We start from the raw sequence: 17,006 nt of genomic DNA, 5'->3' as shown, positions 1-17,006 counted from the left end.
CTCTGAGTATTCTGCGCTGAACTCTTGACATCATCTTTGGTGGACGGCTGCTCCTTGGGAGAGAAGCAAGAGTGCCAAATTCTACATTTGTAGACACCTTCTCCGACTGTCGATTGATAAACATCCAGACTTTTAGAGATGGTTTTGTATCCTTTCCCAGCTTTATACAAATTAGCAATCCTCAAATCCAGGTCTGCAGACAGCTGTTTTGACCGAACCATGATTCACATCAGACAATGCTTTTTATCAAGGCAATTCTTTCCAGGTGTGTGTTTTATAGTGGGCAGGGCAGCTTTAAACCACTCATCAGTGATTGGGCACACAGCTGACTTAAATTGTTTGGTAATAATTGATTTCAATTGCTCTTTAAGTCTCCTTAGGCAGAGGATTCACTTATTTTTTCCCTTTCTGTCATTGTTTGCATGCTATCCTAATTAAAATATGGAAACTTATAAATGTTTGGGTGGTTTTAGTTAAAGCAGACAGTTTCTTTTTCATCTGTGTGATTTTGACAAATATTAGATCACATTTGATAGTGATTTTATGCAGAAATGTGAGAAATTCCAAATGATTCAGATACTTTTAAATACCACTGTACTTAGCTTAATTCAGGCTGAGGTATCAATATTGATACCTTGATAATGAGTTAGGAATACTCTGGATAACAAGTTACTTAACCCTTGACTGAGCAAGTGACGTCGCATGTACAATAATGACATTTGGTATTCAAGTGTGGTTTAGGTCAGGGGTGTCAAATGTACAGCCCGTTACGTTTCATTCACCCCCTCCCAGTCAAAATGGATTGGGGGTCTATCGACCTTAATGGCAGTCAGTCGGTGAACAAGGAAGTCACCCAAAAATGCTCCAAAACCAACAGGAAGCACCTCAGAAATGCCCCAAAAATGATAAATAAATAAAAAATTGGAAAAACTGGAATTTTTGATGCCAAAATTGTGTGTGTTGGTCAAAAATTGAAGGACTAGATGCATTTTGAAACGTTTCTTTTTTTCCTTTAAAAATGAATGGGCATGTTTTTGGCAACTTTCCGGGGAACTTTAAATTTTTTCCAAATTCTGTGTATAACTTTTATGCCCCTCACCGTCCTGGAATTTTTTATGCCAAAATTGTGTGATTTGGTCAAAAATTGTAGGACTAGATACATTTTGAAACTTTATTTTTCTCATTAAAAAATGAACTGGCAAGTTTTTGTCAAATTTCCGGGGAACCGTAATTTTTTTCCAAATTCTGTAAACAACTTTTGTGCCCCAAACTGTCCTGGAATATTTGATAACTAAATTATGTAATTTGGTCAAAAATTGTAGGGCTAGATACATTTTGAAAAAAAAAAAAAAAAATTTTTTTCCGGAAGTTTTCAGAGCCGTTTGAAAAATTTTGTAAATTTAGCAAAGACAAGCATTTTTGTACTTTATTCTTATTTAAAAATAATTCGGTGGGACAGTAACATGTTTAAAACTTATAATTGTTACATTTGAAGTGCTTCAAAGCCTTTTATTAAAATATACATACAAGATTTTTTGTTTTATTTTTCTATTATACTTTGCGGGAAAACAAGTGAAAAACATGTCTTATATGTATCTCTTTCCAATGCTAAATCTGAATAAATACATTGAACCCCACAAAAATAAACAAAAAAATTTATATCTTTTTGGGTGGAGGACTTCACGGTTTTTCACTTATCACGGCAGGTTCTGGTCCCCATTAACCGCGTAAAACGAGGGATCCCTGTATTTTACTTTCTATGAATAAATAAAATAATAAATTGATAAAATATTTCTTAAAGCAAAATTATTAAAACTAAAAAAGAATAAAACAAAAATTTACATACTTTGGCTATGGCTCCAAACCATTTTGGTTGGAGGGCCTGCTGCCAACCTCTCCCAGTCAAAATGGATTGGACGTGTAGCGACGTCAATGGCAGCCATAAGTCAAATGATTGCCATATAAAGGGTTAAAAGAACTAAAGTTATGTCTGCTCAAAATCTTTAGTTAGAATGACTAATAATTTTGTTTAACCTTAATAAAAAGCATCACAGAAAATGAAAGTGTAGGCACTTTAATGACAGTTTTTGCTTTATAAAGGAAATGATTTTAATTTTGTGGGGAACAAAACTACGCATATTAAAAACAATTGTACTATGTCACCCTACAGTTACTGTTGCCAAGCAGCTGACAGGCTAGAAATAAAAGACAGGAAGCGTAATTATTAGGTGCGAATGTGTAAAATCGAGTCTGATGCAATAAAAAGAGGAAGCGACAGGATGGAGTGTTTTAGAAGTGTGACGATTTAAGGCAGAGGAGGCGTGATGAAGTTGGGGTGACAAGGCCAGAACAGACAGGCTGACTGACACACATGATAAAGCAGAGTGACACAAAATGTCGGCGCGCTAACCTTTCATACACTTGTCCATCCATCCTCGATGTGAAGGTGGACGTGAACACGCAGGGCAGCAACAACGCACCCACGAGTGACCGCATCGCAAACTCCAAACAATGTTAAAAGTTTAGGGCCAATAAAGGGAGTTGTAAAAAGAAACACACTTGGGGTGGGTGGAATATAAAGTATGCTGAACCGCCGTTAAATCTCGGTTTGCCCACTACGGTTAAGAAATTCTGAGCTCGGATGACTAATTCGGAAAACTTTTTAAGCCAAGCTTTTTTTGTGTGTGTGTATGAAGCAATTCACACTTTTGTTGGAATAAATCAATTTTGTAAATATGTATTTTGAAAAAGCCTTGAACATTTTAAACATTTAACCCGGAACGCTGCTGTGAGGTTTTCAGTCAGTCTGAAGTTAAATTTTTAATGTCACATACTGACTGAAGGCTGATAACATTGGAGTTCACAGCATCTTAATTTGCATGAACATATGAAAAAATATATGCAAATGTATGATAATTCTACTAGACTGCCATTATACTTCCCACCTACCCACAGGGGTGCACTCAATAGGGGTTGAACAACCAAAGATTGTTATGTAGTAGGCTGTATTGCGATAAAAGTCAAGTCAAAGTGGGTTCATCGATGACCCCATTGATATTATTAAGTAAACTATTTTTTTTTTTTTTCCATGATAAAGCAGTTTCTATAAAGAAATACTTCGAAGGACTGATATAGAAACAACATTAACAAGCAATTACAAACACAAATCATTTCATTGAATGTATCCTTAGCAACTATCCTTTGGTCAATTGACACTCATTCTGATCATTCATGGAAAATTGGAGTCCCCAGCCTGTTCCTCGGACTATTGTATTTGGCAGATGATACCTGTAATTTGGTGACGGCTTCTCAAAAATTTCCAACTTTCAAAGCTGTTTTTTTCCAATCAATATGATCCATCATGTTAATTACAATTACAAAAGTACTGTATTCTCAAACACAGAGGTGCCCAATACAGTGATTGCATTATGATCAGTTGATCGCCGGTGGTCCATCAAATTTTCCTTTCTGTTGGGATTTGTCTTTTGATTGACATACTGTTAAATCAGTTAGGCTTTATTGGAGGAACCAACGTCAGAGCCTCTTTAACCCTCCCTGGCATCTAGCTTTGATTGATGTACCTGACTGGAAGGCAGATCTTGTTATTGCAACAGTCACAATCCACCCTTGTCTGTCAGTGTAAACACCAGCAGTATGTATTGTTGTAGTAAACCACAACAAATGTCCGTCCGCCCGTCCCATCCATCCATCCATCCCATCCATCTGGAGTCTGGTCGTGGGGACCGCAGCTTTAGCAGGGGAGCCCAGACCTCCCTAACCCTAGCCGCTTCAACCAGCTCCTCTGGCTGGATCCCAAGGCGTTCCCGTGCCAGCCGAGAGACAGTCTCTCCAGCGTGTCCTGGGTCGTCCCCGGACCGCCGGTGGGACATGCCCGAAACATCTCTCCAGGGAGGCGTCCAGGCAGCATCCAAACCAGATGCCCGAGCCACCTCAGCTAGCGCCTCTCAACATGAAAGAGTAGTGGTCCGACCCTGAGTCCCTTCAGGATGACCGAGCTTCTCAACTTATCTCTAAGGCTAGGTTCATACTGCAGGTCATAATGCACAATTCCGATTTTTTTTTCATGTTTTTTTGGCGTGCCCATTCAGACTGCCTTTTGTCCATTGAGCCCGATCAAGTATCACGCATGCGCACTAATTCGAAGTCCGAGATGCGCTTTGCAAACTGACCTCCATGCGCAGGAGCATCAAAACAAATGACCACACATGCTGGCTCAACGTTATTCAAGGGTGATCATATTTTGATTTCCAAAAAGAGGACATAAATACAGATATAAATAATCCATGTTTAGTTTTATATTCAAAGTTTATACAGATTGATAGCATGCGCGCATTGTCCGTGCATGACACACACACACATACGGACAGTTTGCGCCGACTTTGGGCCATGTAAGCAAATATACACATGTTTAAATATTGCTCATTTGGAGCACAGAGAAAACTGAGCATTCTCAGTCTTATTCTCAACCCATTTTATTTTTTTATGACTCTTAAGCCCGCTCCTTCCCCAAAAGCCACGTTCAAGCTAGGTGCTAACGCTAATGCACAGTTCAATTCAATTCTATTTGTATAGCCCTATATCACAACAGGTTTGTCTCAGAGGGCTTTACAGAGTCATTTTGATACACAGTCAGATACGGTAGATGAATGAAATGAGTCCATGTCCTGGGCACCCCCCATCCTTAGACCCTCCATGCCGGCAAGGAAAAACTCAAAAAAACCCAATGGGAAAGAGAAACCTTGGGGAGAACCACAGTCAGGAGAGATCCACTCCCAGGACGGACCGGCTATAGATGCAACAGAACTGATGATGGGTATTAGCAGAAGGAGTTCCAGTTTGTAGAGATGCAGTGGAGTGAGGGAGCATGAGGAGGTCCATCTAGCCAGATGAGATGGCGGGGCATTCTGCATTCTGAGAACGAAGTGTTCTGTTGGAGTGGTATGGAACCAGAGCATCTGTGAGATAAGATGGGCCCCAAACCATTGATGGTCTTAAATGTAAGAAGGACGATTTTAAATTTAATTCTAAACTCGACTGGAAGCCAGTGAAGGGCTTGGAGCATAGGGGTGATGTGCTCTCTTCTATTAGTTCCTGTTAAAAGTCTTGCTGCTGTGTTCTGGACAAGCTGAAGACTTTTTAGGGAACTTTTACGACAAGCTGCGAGTCAGGACTTACAGTAATCCAATCTAGATGTAACAAATGTGTGAATTAATTTTTCTGCATCGCTTTTAGACAGAATATTTCTAATTTTGGCTATGTTGCGCAGGTGAAAAAAGGCTGTTCTGCAGGTTTGTTTAATATGAGCTTTAAGTGATGCACCGCTACGGTAGCACCATGTCTCTTTCGCTCTTTGCTGACGTAATTGCAGCATGAATTCCGATTTGGGGGACTTGACAGTTAGGACCACAGCCACATTCTTGAAAATGTGGCCCAGATCGGATTTTAACAACATACGAAAGTGACCTAGATTGGATTTGAAATGTTCCACTTTTATGTGACTTTTCCCGTTCAGACAGTCAAGTTAATGTCTCAGTCGAGTCAGAAAAACACTAAAAAAAATTTGAATTCGTGCATTAAGAGCCCAACAACAAATGTATGCATGTATAAAATGTTGTGTGGCTTGGATCCACTCTGTCAGAGGACCAGGAAATGTGCACGTTGTTTACAGTCATTCTTCACGAAATGGGCAAAATGAAGTACGGTAAAACTGGTTCTGAAATGCTTAGGGATTTCACCATCGAGTCGATGACAACCTGTGTGGGAAAAAAAAATCGGAATTTCTCTTAAAATCACCTTTAATCCATGTGCAGCATTCAATATCCAGCCAGAGTTGGCACACCTGTTTACATCCAATGGAGACATAATTTTCTTCGTGTGGAAATATTTATAACTATCCCACTGAAGGCCTTTAACACACCTCCAGGGGGTGCAGACATCGCGTTTGTCCCACAAACAGGTGACAAAGGGTTGAGTGAGTGTGCTAACCTTTTATATACTTCCCCATCTGTCCTTTTCCTTTAGATGTGAAGGTGTACACGGAGTGCAACGGTTGTGGTCACCCTAAGGCGACGGCTTTCTAAACTGGTACTGGCATAGTCAGGAAGCCCCCTTGGAGGAGTCCGTCGTCCGGCCGAAGCCATCGACCCGTTGAGCAGATAATTTGGCTTGTCGGGGATCATCACAGAGCAAATAGGCTGCAGTGATGCCCCAGCGAGGCGACGGAGCCTTCGGACACGTCCGGAACCATCCTCCGGATGTCCTATTGAGATTGCAACAATTGCCCGCGGACCCCTTCTTCCACATCGAGTAATTGAAAATCCCCATCTCCTCCACCAAGAAGACTTTGTGTCCTGATTCGCATGTCAGGGCAGGAGGAGAACCCATTTTTATAGGGAACAATTTTATCCTACTTTTTTCTTCTTCGCCTACCCTCTGGGTTTTTTTCAGCGAGATAAAACACAGTGCAATTCTTTTTCTTCCTGATGGAGTAGACTGTCCTCAATAGATAACAAGCAGGTAAAAAACAGAGAAGAGAATTAACAAAGGTTGTTAAAAAAAACACTTGTTTGGAAAGTGCGATGGATCGGGTAGAAAACGTTGCGGTTTAGAGTCCTGCCAGCGGGAAAATGACTCGGTAAACAGGTAGACACGAGAAGACGGACAGACAGGCCAGGCATGCGACTCATTGTCATTCCGAGCGTGTGAGAGGGAGAGAAGACAGCAGGAAAAAAAGGACAGCGAGGAGGGGAGGGGAGAGGCTACGGCGGCCCTGTTGTTTTTGCAGCAGGCCTGCCCGCGCTAATAGAACAGGTGGAAGGCAGGAAGGAAGGGAGAGCAGGTGTGCTAAACCCTCCTCTTCGTCTGCTTGCCGTTTACACTTTTATGTTACCCCCTCCATCAGTTGGAGAGGCGATTGCTTTTCTCGCCGAAAAAGCCCTTTCCCCGCTCTCTCTCGTGTCACGACCCGACGGAAAGAAAAACAGGCCCCGCTATCGATCCGCCCCGAAGGGATTATTTTTGTTTCCATCGCACAATAAACACCGAAATCCTGCGGATTCCTTCACCGTGTCCTAAGCAGTCTTCTCTCGCCTGCCCAACCACCCACCACCACCACCACCATCACCAGCAGCAGCTAATAAGTGACACACCGTGCCCCCCTCTGGCTCCCCCAAGGCCGACCCTCTTGGCTGAAGCGATCCAAAGTCTGTAGGTCGTCAGATCTCGGTGCCAGTTCTCCCCCCTTTTTCTCCTGCTGCAGCGCTTCTGATTACCATCTTCATTCCTTCTGTAAGTAACAACCTTCTGATTCTCTTTATCTGTGTTATTTCCGCTCATGTGTTGTTGTTTTTTGGCAAGGTTTGCTTCCCTGTGCTCCAGGCAATGTTAGTGTGCATTTCTGCACTAAGTATGTGCAAATACGAATGTGTGTGTTGGGGGGAGGGGGTGCATTTGGTTTCAGGGACGTCTATTGGGACCCAACATATTTAAGTCACCTCTTAACTCTGTTGTGTTGTTTATGCAGAAAATGTAGGTGGACAGAAGAGGGTTTCAGGGGACAGAGAGATAGAGGGAAATAGTGATACAAAATATGGTTGACTATATACTGTGTGCAACCTTGCTGTAAGTAGCAGTGCAAGCGTTCTAAAACTACCCTTACTGAAGGGATACCCTGAAGAGAGGGGATACACCTAGTAACCAATAGGATGGGAAAGGGACAATAGGTCTGATTAGTGTGTTACACGGTACTGTTGGTCTTTTTTTAATTATTAGAATTCAGCTCAACTACGTTAATAGTTCTGAAGCAGTGGTTCTTAACCTTGCTAAAGGTACTGAACCCCACAAGTTTCACATGTGGATTAACCGAATTAGATAATAAAGCTTTTTTTTTTTTTTTTTCCGAATTCAAAACCGACATATCTAAGAGAGCAAGCTAATAATTTCACAAATCCCTGTTCAAAATTTTTCAAAATTAAAACCAGGTATAAATATGAGACCATGCTGCCCACTTGTTTGTTGTATTCCCACATATCCAGTGTACGTCAACCTTCCACTTAGAGCTGGGAATCTTTGGGCACCTAACGATTCGATTACGATTACGATTAAGAGGCTCCGATTCGATTATAAAACGATTATTGATGCACCCCCCTCCTTTTTTTTTTTTTTTTTTTTTTTAATGTTTTGTACATTAGTTCCAAAATTGTTCAAAAATACTCTCAGGCTAAACCACACTACTATTTCAGTATCAAGTTAACATATAGCAGTAAACAAATTTACAAAAATAACATTAAATAAAAAAACTCCAGTCCCCATTCTGTATCAGCAGCTTTAAACTACATTCAATTAATTTAATGTTGTGAATCAACTGTTAAATTTGTTAAAATTGCTCCCGTTATTCCATAATTTCCCTTTTGTCTACTTTCGACATGTGAAAGTTTTAAAACTATTTTAAAGATAGATTCAAGTCAATATTTTACCGATTTAGGAGTATTTTAGATAAAAAGTTAATTAGGTTTGCTTGGAAGGTTCGCTACAACAGCCTTGCAGGGAAGTGTACTGCTTTAAGATGGCGGCCGTTTATAACGCCCGCATCTAGCTTTTTGTAGATGTGCTGCTAACACTACCAAATCTATATTGCATCTAGTCCTATATAAATGATATCCACCGTAAACTTTGTAGCAGCTTTTCGGCAGCAGTCAGGTATGTTGTTGTGTTTTTTTATCTCGTTGCATGAGTTGAGCTAGAGCCGTGAGTTGAGCATTGGCATTACCCGAGGGGCCGGGTAATGGGAAGCATGATGTTTAGCTACTCTTGCTCCGTTCTGTCCCGAAGACCGTGCGGCGCGCTGAGTGTTGTGCACTTCCGCTTTACTTCGCATATTTCAATAATCGGAATTTGGATGTTTGTGAATCGTTCTCGAATCTTCCACGGCCGAATCGCGAATAATCTAAGAATCGGAAATTTTGCACACCTCTACTTCCACTGAGCAAACCAGTTCCTCCTCCCATCAGATCGAAGACTAGCAGTTAAAAGAAATGGATTAATGGTTCCCCTTTTTCAATCAATTCAATTCAAAACTCACCTGTTCAGACCAGAGGTTGCGCTAGACATTTTCGTTGTCTGTCATTTTGACTGACAGGGTCATAAAAATCCGGTCATAGTCTATTTTTACCCGTCACTTAAATTTTTAAAATGATAATGATGACATATTCAATAGTATTTAGTTTTCATTCATTTTTAATTAATATTGTAATGCTTGCTTGGCGGCGAAAAATTAGACACGGAAGTCGTGGTATTTTTCTCCCTTTTTACTCTGCTTACCGCCAACAACTCCGCCCCCAAAGAAAAGGAGGCAACGATATAGACCCCAATCACCAACGTCACACAATGATCTTAATTGTGGTTGTCAGCCCAAAATCTTCTAAATATATATTAAATGCATCTTACCAGATATAAAAAGACTACTACATAGTCTGTGGTGATCGTTTGGTGCCCAGATTTCTTGTCGAATTACAGCAGTCCATCTCGCTCTCATCTTCGCGTCTCTCAGACTACGGTAGAACTTCAAGTCTCTCCGTCTATCTTCTCTGTTACAGCAACCAACCGTCACACACGCCTTCACCATTTTGATTATTAATATTAACGAGCAGAAAAACACGCCGTAATAGGAGGCATGTACGTAGCGGTAATGTATAAACATGACGGGCTGACACACAATATGGCGGCTCCGGTCAGGGGGGCGGAGTTGTGACGTCATGTGATTGGGGTCTATACACAGGCGGCAATCTTGTCCATCAATTGGATGACGCGCTGGCACACCGGGTGCACCAATAAGAACCTCGCGTTGATGTGTCAATCACGGTGCCGCCGCCAGACCCCAGTTACGCTACAATATTCTGACAGAATAGCCAACGACGTCATGCATTAAGAGAGACAATAGCTAATTAATATGCTAACTCGCCACCCTGTGGTCTGGGGTGTGAATTGCAACCTGTCAAAATGACTGACGGACTTCAGTTTTTCCGTCACCGTTTTAAAAAACCGGTCAACGACGGAAAATTTCCGGTTAACGCGACCCCTGGTTCAGACCCACCCATCCATAATAATCCCTAATTTCATTGTGTTTTAGTTTTCTGCAATTTATTTTTTTATTTATTAATATTTTTATTGTTTTTACATCTCTTTGTTTTAAATTTGCCCTAACATTATATACTTTATCATTTTTACTGTTTTCAAACTGTAATTTGTTTAAATGTTTTTTAAAATGATTGTACAGCAATCTTGAGCCAGAAAGGCGCCTTCAAATAAATTGTATTATTATTAAGCATGTAAAATGGGAGAAAACCAGTCCAAAACCTGGTCTAAAAGCCACTTTGCCTAGATTTAATAAGCGTACGAAAATAGGGCTTTGCATTTCAGTACCTTCGCCAAACCCCTTAGACTTACTCGAACCCAGGTTAAGAACCACTGTTCTAAAGCCTTTCCAGAAAAAAATATAGCTCGACTGCTGTCTGGATATGTGGCATTTTTAGTACTTTCTTTGTGTCAGCTGTCTCTTTGTGGATACTAATGGTACTTTCACATCAGACCAAGAGACCATGGTCCTGTTGGAGAGCTACCTCACAACAACACTTGCAAATGACTTGATGAAAAGTTTCAGTTCTCACACACTGCGCCAACCGAACTTTCCAAGTAGAATCATCTGGACAAAAGGCACACTCATTGATTGGACAATTTTAGAAAAGGAAGCACCTCCTTCCTACGGAAGAAACCCCCCATCCCTGCCGCTGCATGTAATGTAGCATAGTTGCACTCTGCTCCGCTTGCATTCACTAGTGAAGCAGGGTGCGCTTAAAGCCTACTGAGACCCACGATTTTTGAGCGAACCATAGTTCATTTGTTTGATTTGAATGCGCATTCACATTTACAAAACGAAGTGGACTATCCGAGAAAAAGAACTCTCTCAAACAGTGTTAGTGTGAAAGGTCCTAAGTGATATATTATGATAAAAAGTCTGAAAGATCCCTAACCTAACACGTAGGAGTGGTAAGTGTGCTGCATTGTATTTAATTCTCGTAATTACTATGATGTATGTTAATCAGAAGCCAGGTGCCAAGGAGGGTCTCTAAAGTGGCGCTAACATTGGTTAGTCCGCTATGGGCGCTTTCACACTAGACCAAGAGGACCAGGGTCCAGTTGGAGAGCCTCCTCGCCGCAACACTTGCAAATGAGTTGTTGAAAAGGTTCAGCATGCAACCGAACTTTCCTAGTGGCAGCACGTGGACGAAAGGTGCACTCGTGGATTGGAAGAATAGAAGAGGAAATACTTCCCCCGTGGGAAAGGAGGGAGCGTGGAGTGTCACAATGTGGTGCTCTGACACTGCACGTAATGTAGGACACACGCGCGTGCAATCATTCTTACTTTCGTGACTTTTTGGACTGTCAGATTGTTGCCAGTTCCAGGAGTCCGTGACTCACAAAACAGCCGCCCTTTCCTGTCTATGCCACTGTAACTTTCACACGGTACGTTCATCAACAGCATGCAAAACACAACCGCCACATTAGAACCCGATTCTGTGTATCAAATGCAACTGCTTAGCACAGCACAACATTTATCAATGGCTAATCATCTGTCATCTTGCCATTGTTGATTTTGAATACTGTACACGCTGGACTCCCGCTCCCAAGGATACAGTGCGTGTACCGTCCCAGCCTAGAAGAGCATGGAGGGCAATAGTGCACCCTGCTCCGGTTGCATTCACAAGTGAAGCAGGGTGTGCTCCATGCGGATCAAGACCCTCGATTTTTGAGCAGACCAGAGTTCAGTTGTTTAGTCCTAACTAGAGTTCGGATGGGCGTTCAGCTTTACAAAACGAAGCGGACTGTCTGACAAAAAAACCTCTGGTTTGTTTCAAACGGACCAAACAGTACTAGTATAAAAGCACCCTGAAAGTGCCCTAATAAGTGTCTTAGTATGATAAAAAGTCTGAAAGTTCCCTAACCTAACACGTAGAAATGGTAAGTGTACTGCATTGTACTTACCGTATTTTTTTAGACTATAAGTCGCACCTGAGTATGAGTCGCACCAGCCATAAAATGCCCAACGAAGAGGAAAAAAATCACATATAAGTTGCACTGGAGTATAAGTCGCATTTTTGGGGGAAATTTACTTGCTAAAATCCAACACATAAAACAGATATGTCATCTTGAAAGGCAATTTAAAATGAACATACAAAAGAGAACAACATGCTGAATAAGAGCACAGTATGATAATGTTACACGATGCATGAACGACAAAATGCGAATGTGGCTGGTATGTTAACGTAACATAGCTATTAAGAGTTATTAAGATAACTATAGCATAAAGAACATGCTAAGAAGTTTACCAAACCATCAGTGTCACACCAAAACACCAAAATAACATGTGAAATGATATAATAATGTGTCAATAATTTCACACATAAGTCGCTCCAGCCAAACTATGGAAAAAAAACTGTGACTTATAGTCCGAAAAATACGGTAATTCTGCATTCTCGTTATTACTATCACATATGCAGGGGTGAAAGTGGCTAGAATTTGTTTGCCGGAACTCCCCGACGTGAAGGTTGCCACAGAGCCAGAAATTGTATTTATTTATTATTATTTTTCTTTCTTTTTTTGGGGGGGGGTGCAAACCTCTTAAACTACTGAAATGCAAAGAAAACTGTTTTAGCACAGTTATTTCTATAACACATACAAAAACTGATTTTCATTCAAAATTATATTTTTGTCAATGATTTGCAAAATAAAAGTAAACAAAAACAGCAATAACCCCAACCTCAATCTCCTAATTTTATTTTTCCCCTCGTTTCCTTGCATACTAAATGCCAAATCTCAATTTTAACTACTTAAGAACATAGGATGTATATTAAAAATTGAAGTTCATGTAAACATTTAAAAAAAATTTTTATTATTATTATTTTTTTAATAATAAAGATATAAGTAGCATACATTCAGAAAAAGAAGTACAAATGACTTACATCATGCAGAGTGAAATGGAATATATTTTGAAGCTCGTGCCAATATTGACTTTATTAAATCATAAGGAAATGAATAAGTAGCCTAACATAAATGAACAAATATAAATCCATGTCATGTGTCAGTATGTCAGCCAACTGAACGGATAAATGAGTCCAGGCATGTGTGGCAGCTTAACATTTTTTTTGTTTGTTTACATAGCGTTTTGACAGTTGCCGTCATGTTTTCGGAATCAAAGCACCGTGTACCGGAACAGCATTCCGGCCCTGAATCTTATACCGGAACTGCGTTCCTGACCGTTCTGGCCCACTTTCACCCATGCATGTATGTTAATCAAAAGCCAGATGCCCAGGAGGGCAGGTGATAGGCTGAAGGGGCTCTAACCTTGGTTAGTCAACTAAGGTTTATGGTTTATCTGTACAGTATGTCAATCAAACACAAACTCTAAGGTAACTAATTCATAGCTCCATGGGCTAGCGCTCTCGCTCTCTTGACGACTTAATTGACTGCATTTATTTTTGGGATCGACCCTTCGATCACGATCGACATGTTGAGCACCTTTGATTTATAGTACAACTTGTCATTACCGCCTCCATCACCCCCCAAGGGAAGTATAATTTGCAGTTGACTAGAAGGGTTGTCATTTATGTTTATCTTTAAATACTCGCCACACAGTTGTCATGACTCCTACCCAGAGGTATAGTACGTACATGAAAATTAGGTGATATTCAACTTTTAGTATACTTGTAGGCTTCTATTAGTGACAGCATGAATAAAGACTAGTGATGTGCGTGCAATGCTTGTACTGTATTAATAGTACACTTTTTTTCTGCAATGACTTTTCAGATTTTATTTTCAATTGTTGTTCAATTAATTGAATCTGTAAAGGACAAACAAAATGAGAACACCCATGTAGGACCTCCATGTTTTGGTAAGTTGAAAAATATGTTCAACATGATTGAATTGGATAAAAACCATCTGAATAAAATGGTGAATATCATTGATGAAGATGGCCAAAACAAATAACAACTGTTTGGGCTTGATTTTAGCCAGTATCAAATGGATGGAATAATTTGTTTAGATTTTTTTTTTTATATGCGTGTGATGTGACCAACTTTTGTACTTCGTATTCTTCACCAAAGCGATGAATATTTATTACAACAGTAAACGTAAAAAGAACTGTAAAACGACAGAGCCTCCTTGTATAAGAGCAGTGAATTTTAGACCATCTGTTTTCTTTCTGCTTATTGGGAGCAAGAATTAGCCTTTAGCCTTCTTATTGGTCCTGAGGTTAATATGGACTAATTAGTGACATTTTTTTTCCTTCTCTGAGCATTTCTTTTTGCTTTTCTGTCACGAAGGATAGAGGATGAACCAGCTAATGAGAACGATTCCCTATTTCCTGACTCGTACTTTGCCGCCTCCATTTCACGCCCAAGAGCGCCGCGTATCGTTTCCGCCTCCGTTAGTCTCCGGTTGAATCTGATGTGAGCCCCCCGTAACATTACGCTGCCAAATCTATCTCCTGAGACACATGTGCATCTTTATACACTGTCACAGTCGCATAGCCCCCCTTCCTTTACCCTCTGCCACCGTACCCGGGAGACGCTCAATCAAGATAGTCCCGTCAACCAGACCAATGAGCTGCGAATAACGCCATTACGCCGGCTTCCAGCTCGGAGCGTCACAGCGACGGAAAGGTTGGGAGGGAGAGGGAAAAAAGATGCAGTGTGTGTGTTGTGTACTGTATTAGAGAGGCCCTAGAGCTGCGAAAGACCTTCCATCCATGGGATCACTGCGATGGCTTTAGCGAGGCCTCGCTTTGTTCACACTGCTGGTCAGCCCTTCACAACAGAGATTACTAAATAATACGATTACTGCAGCTGCACATTGATAACACCATGCTACCCCTACACCCTCTGGTTTGCTATGGCATAAAGGAATGGGAAGGGCAGTGTGTGTTTGTTGGCATTAAAAGCCATGATTGGCTTGATTCTCTTCATGTTGAGAAAAGAAGTGGTGAGAAGAGCTGGTGTCAAGTGGCCGTTGACAAAAAAAAAAAAGCTCTCACATGTTCTGTATATTCCGTACTTGCCCCTCAAGAGATGATGAAAGATTTTACAGTGGTGCGGTTTGGTTTGACGAGATCAAATAATAAAACATTTTCTAAACTGAATGAATTCCTGAATTAACTTGTAATATATTAATTCAAGTTATTCCCACAAGGCGAACTTCAGCTTGAATTATTTTTCATAATTCACTTTGAGGCAGCGAGGATTTATCACTATAAAGTGTGACTAGCATCAAGTGGCATATATTATATTTAATATGAAGTAGTGATTGAATTGTAAAAATTAATGCCTGAGCATTTTTCTGAATCCCTGGTTATGTCAGGTCTGATTTAAAAGGGAGCGCTAACACTTTCATAATGACACACACACAGAGTTGGATTTCTCTGAGTGATATTGGGAAAAATGTAAATAAAAGGTATTTCCAGAAAGTGGCCGCCCATAGTGCGGTAATACCTTTTTGTCAATGCAGGTACTAATTTATACTAATATTAAATACTAACCATATTTTTCGGACTATAAGTCGCACCAGCCATAAAATACCCAACGAAGAGGAAAAAAACATATATGAGTTGCGCTGGAGTATAAGTCGCAATTTTGGGGGAAATTTGCTTGATAAAATCCAACACATAGAACAGATGTGTCATCTTGAAAGGCAATTTAATATAAAAATTAGGCCTGTTGCAATAACAAATTTTAGTGTGCGATAATTTATCTCATAAGTTATTGCGATATGCGATATTATTGTGCCCCCACCATTTTTAAAAAAACTATTTTTAAAAATTTTTAAAAAAGATTTTAAAAGACATTCCATTTGGACCAAAGTTTTTTCTGTTGGGATTGTTTCCAGAAGAACACAATTACAACAAACATGAACACTTATCAATTTTGGTTTAATAATGGCAAAGAAATGCATTGCATTAGTATGGAAATTGGATCGTGGACCTTCTGCCAAACAATGGATCAATCAGATGTTGTCAGTTATACCTCTAGAACGCATGACATACATATTGAAGGGAAAACAACAGCTTTTTGAGGACTTGTGGACACCTTTTATGAATTATGTCAAAAAGATGAAATTGTCTTGAGGCTTACAATATATTAGGGACTGTGATTTTGTGTTTATGGAGGATAAATGGGGTGAAGCTGGAGCTTAATAATAGTAGAGGAACAACTTTTTTTTTTTTTTTTTTTTTTTTTTTGTGGGTGTGTTCTCGGTGTGGTCTCTTTATGGTATTGTTTTGATGGTGTGAATTATTAGTTTGAAAATCAATCAAAATATTGTGGGGGAAAAAAATTACAATAACACAGTGAGAATACAGTATACATTAATAGATCAAGTACACCCATTTAAACGCGATAAGAAATCACAACTAAAAAAAATAGACCATGCCTCTTAGGTAAAAGACAACAATATTAATACTGCACAGAAACAGGATAAATAAAATGTGTTTTTCAAGAAAAAAAAAACACAGTTAATAACCTAAGCATTTAGGCAAATGAAAGCTTTTCCCCTCATTGCTTCTGCAATGGTGTTCCATAGGGATGCAACGATCCAGTTAAGTCACTGTTCGGTACGATTTTCGATACGGGGGACACGTTTTTCAATCTGATTCAATACATTTAATGCTCTGGGAAAAAAAAAAAAAAACTTTATTTTTTTGTTTCATTTTTTTTTTTTTTTGCAAACAAGCAAAAATTAAATTGCCATCATATAAACATGCATTTTAGTGCATAATATCTATGTGCTTACTTCTTACTGAGCTGAAGAAATTTAGTATATAAGTTCTGAGAACAATCTTTACTGTTTGTAAAGTGAGGTGGGGCACACTGTTGATTGCTACAGCTCTCTTGGCAGCTAGGTTTACTACATGAGCAAGACAAGACCCTCATACTTTGGGG

The 17,006-nt window shown here is 40.0% G+C and overlaps 1 protein-coding gene across 6 annotated transcripts in view; it reads left to right on the top strand.

Annotated features, from left to right (window-relative positions):
* The window catches only part of grik5 (glutamate receptor, ionotropic, kainate 5), a 375,404-nt gene that overhangs the window by 16,200 nt on the left and 342,198 nt on the right, over positions 1–17,006 (top strand). For all 6 annotated transcript variants that reach the window (XM_057834368.1, XM_057834366.1, XM_057834364.1 and 3 more), the window contains one exon: positions 6,043–7,308. The gene's annotated coding sequence lies outside the window, so the exon portion shown is untranslated. The remainder of the gene's footprint in view (positions 1–6,042; positions 7,309–17,006) is intronic.

The sequence above is a fragment of the Corythoichthys intestinalis genome, chromosome 4, assembly GCF_030265065.1.
Source record: "Corythoichthys intestinalis isolate RoL2023-P3 chromosome 4, ASM3026506v1, whole genome shotgun sequence".
NCBI classification, from domain to species: Eukaryota; Metazoa; Chordata; class Actinopteri; order Syngnathiformes; family Syngnathidae; genus Corythoichthys; species Corythoichthys intestinalis.
The sequence above is the reverse complement of the archived record's forward strand: the minus strand, read 5'-3'. Positions and strand labels throughout refer to the sequence as shown.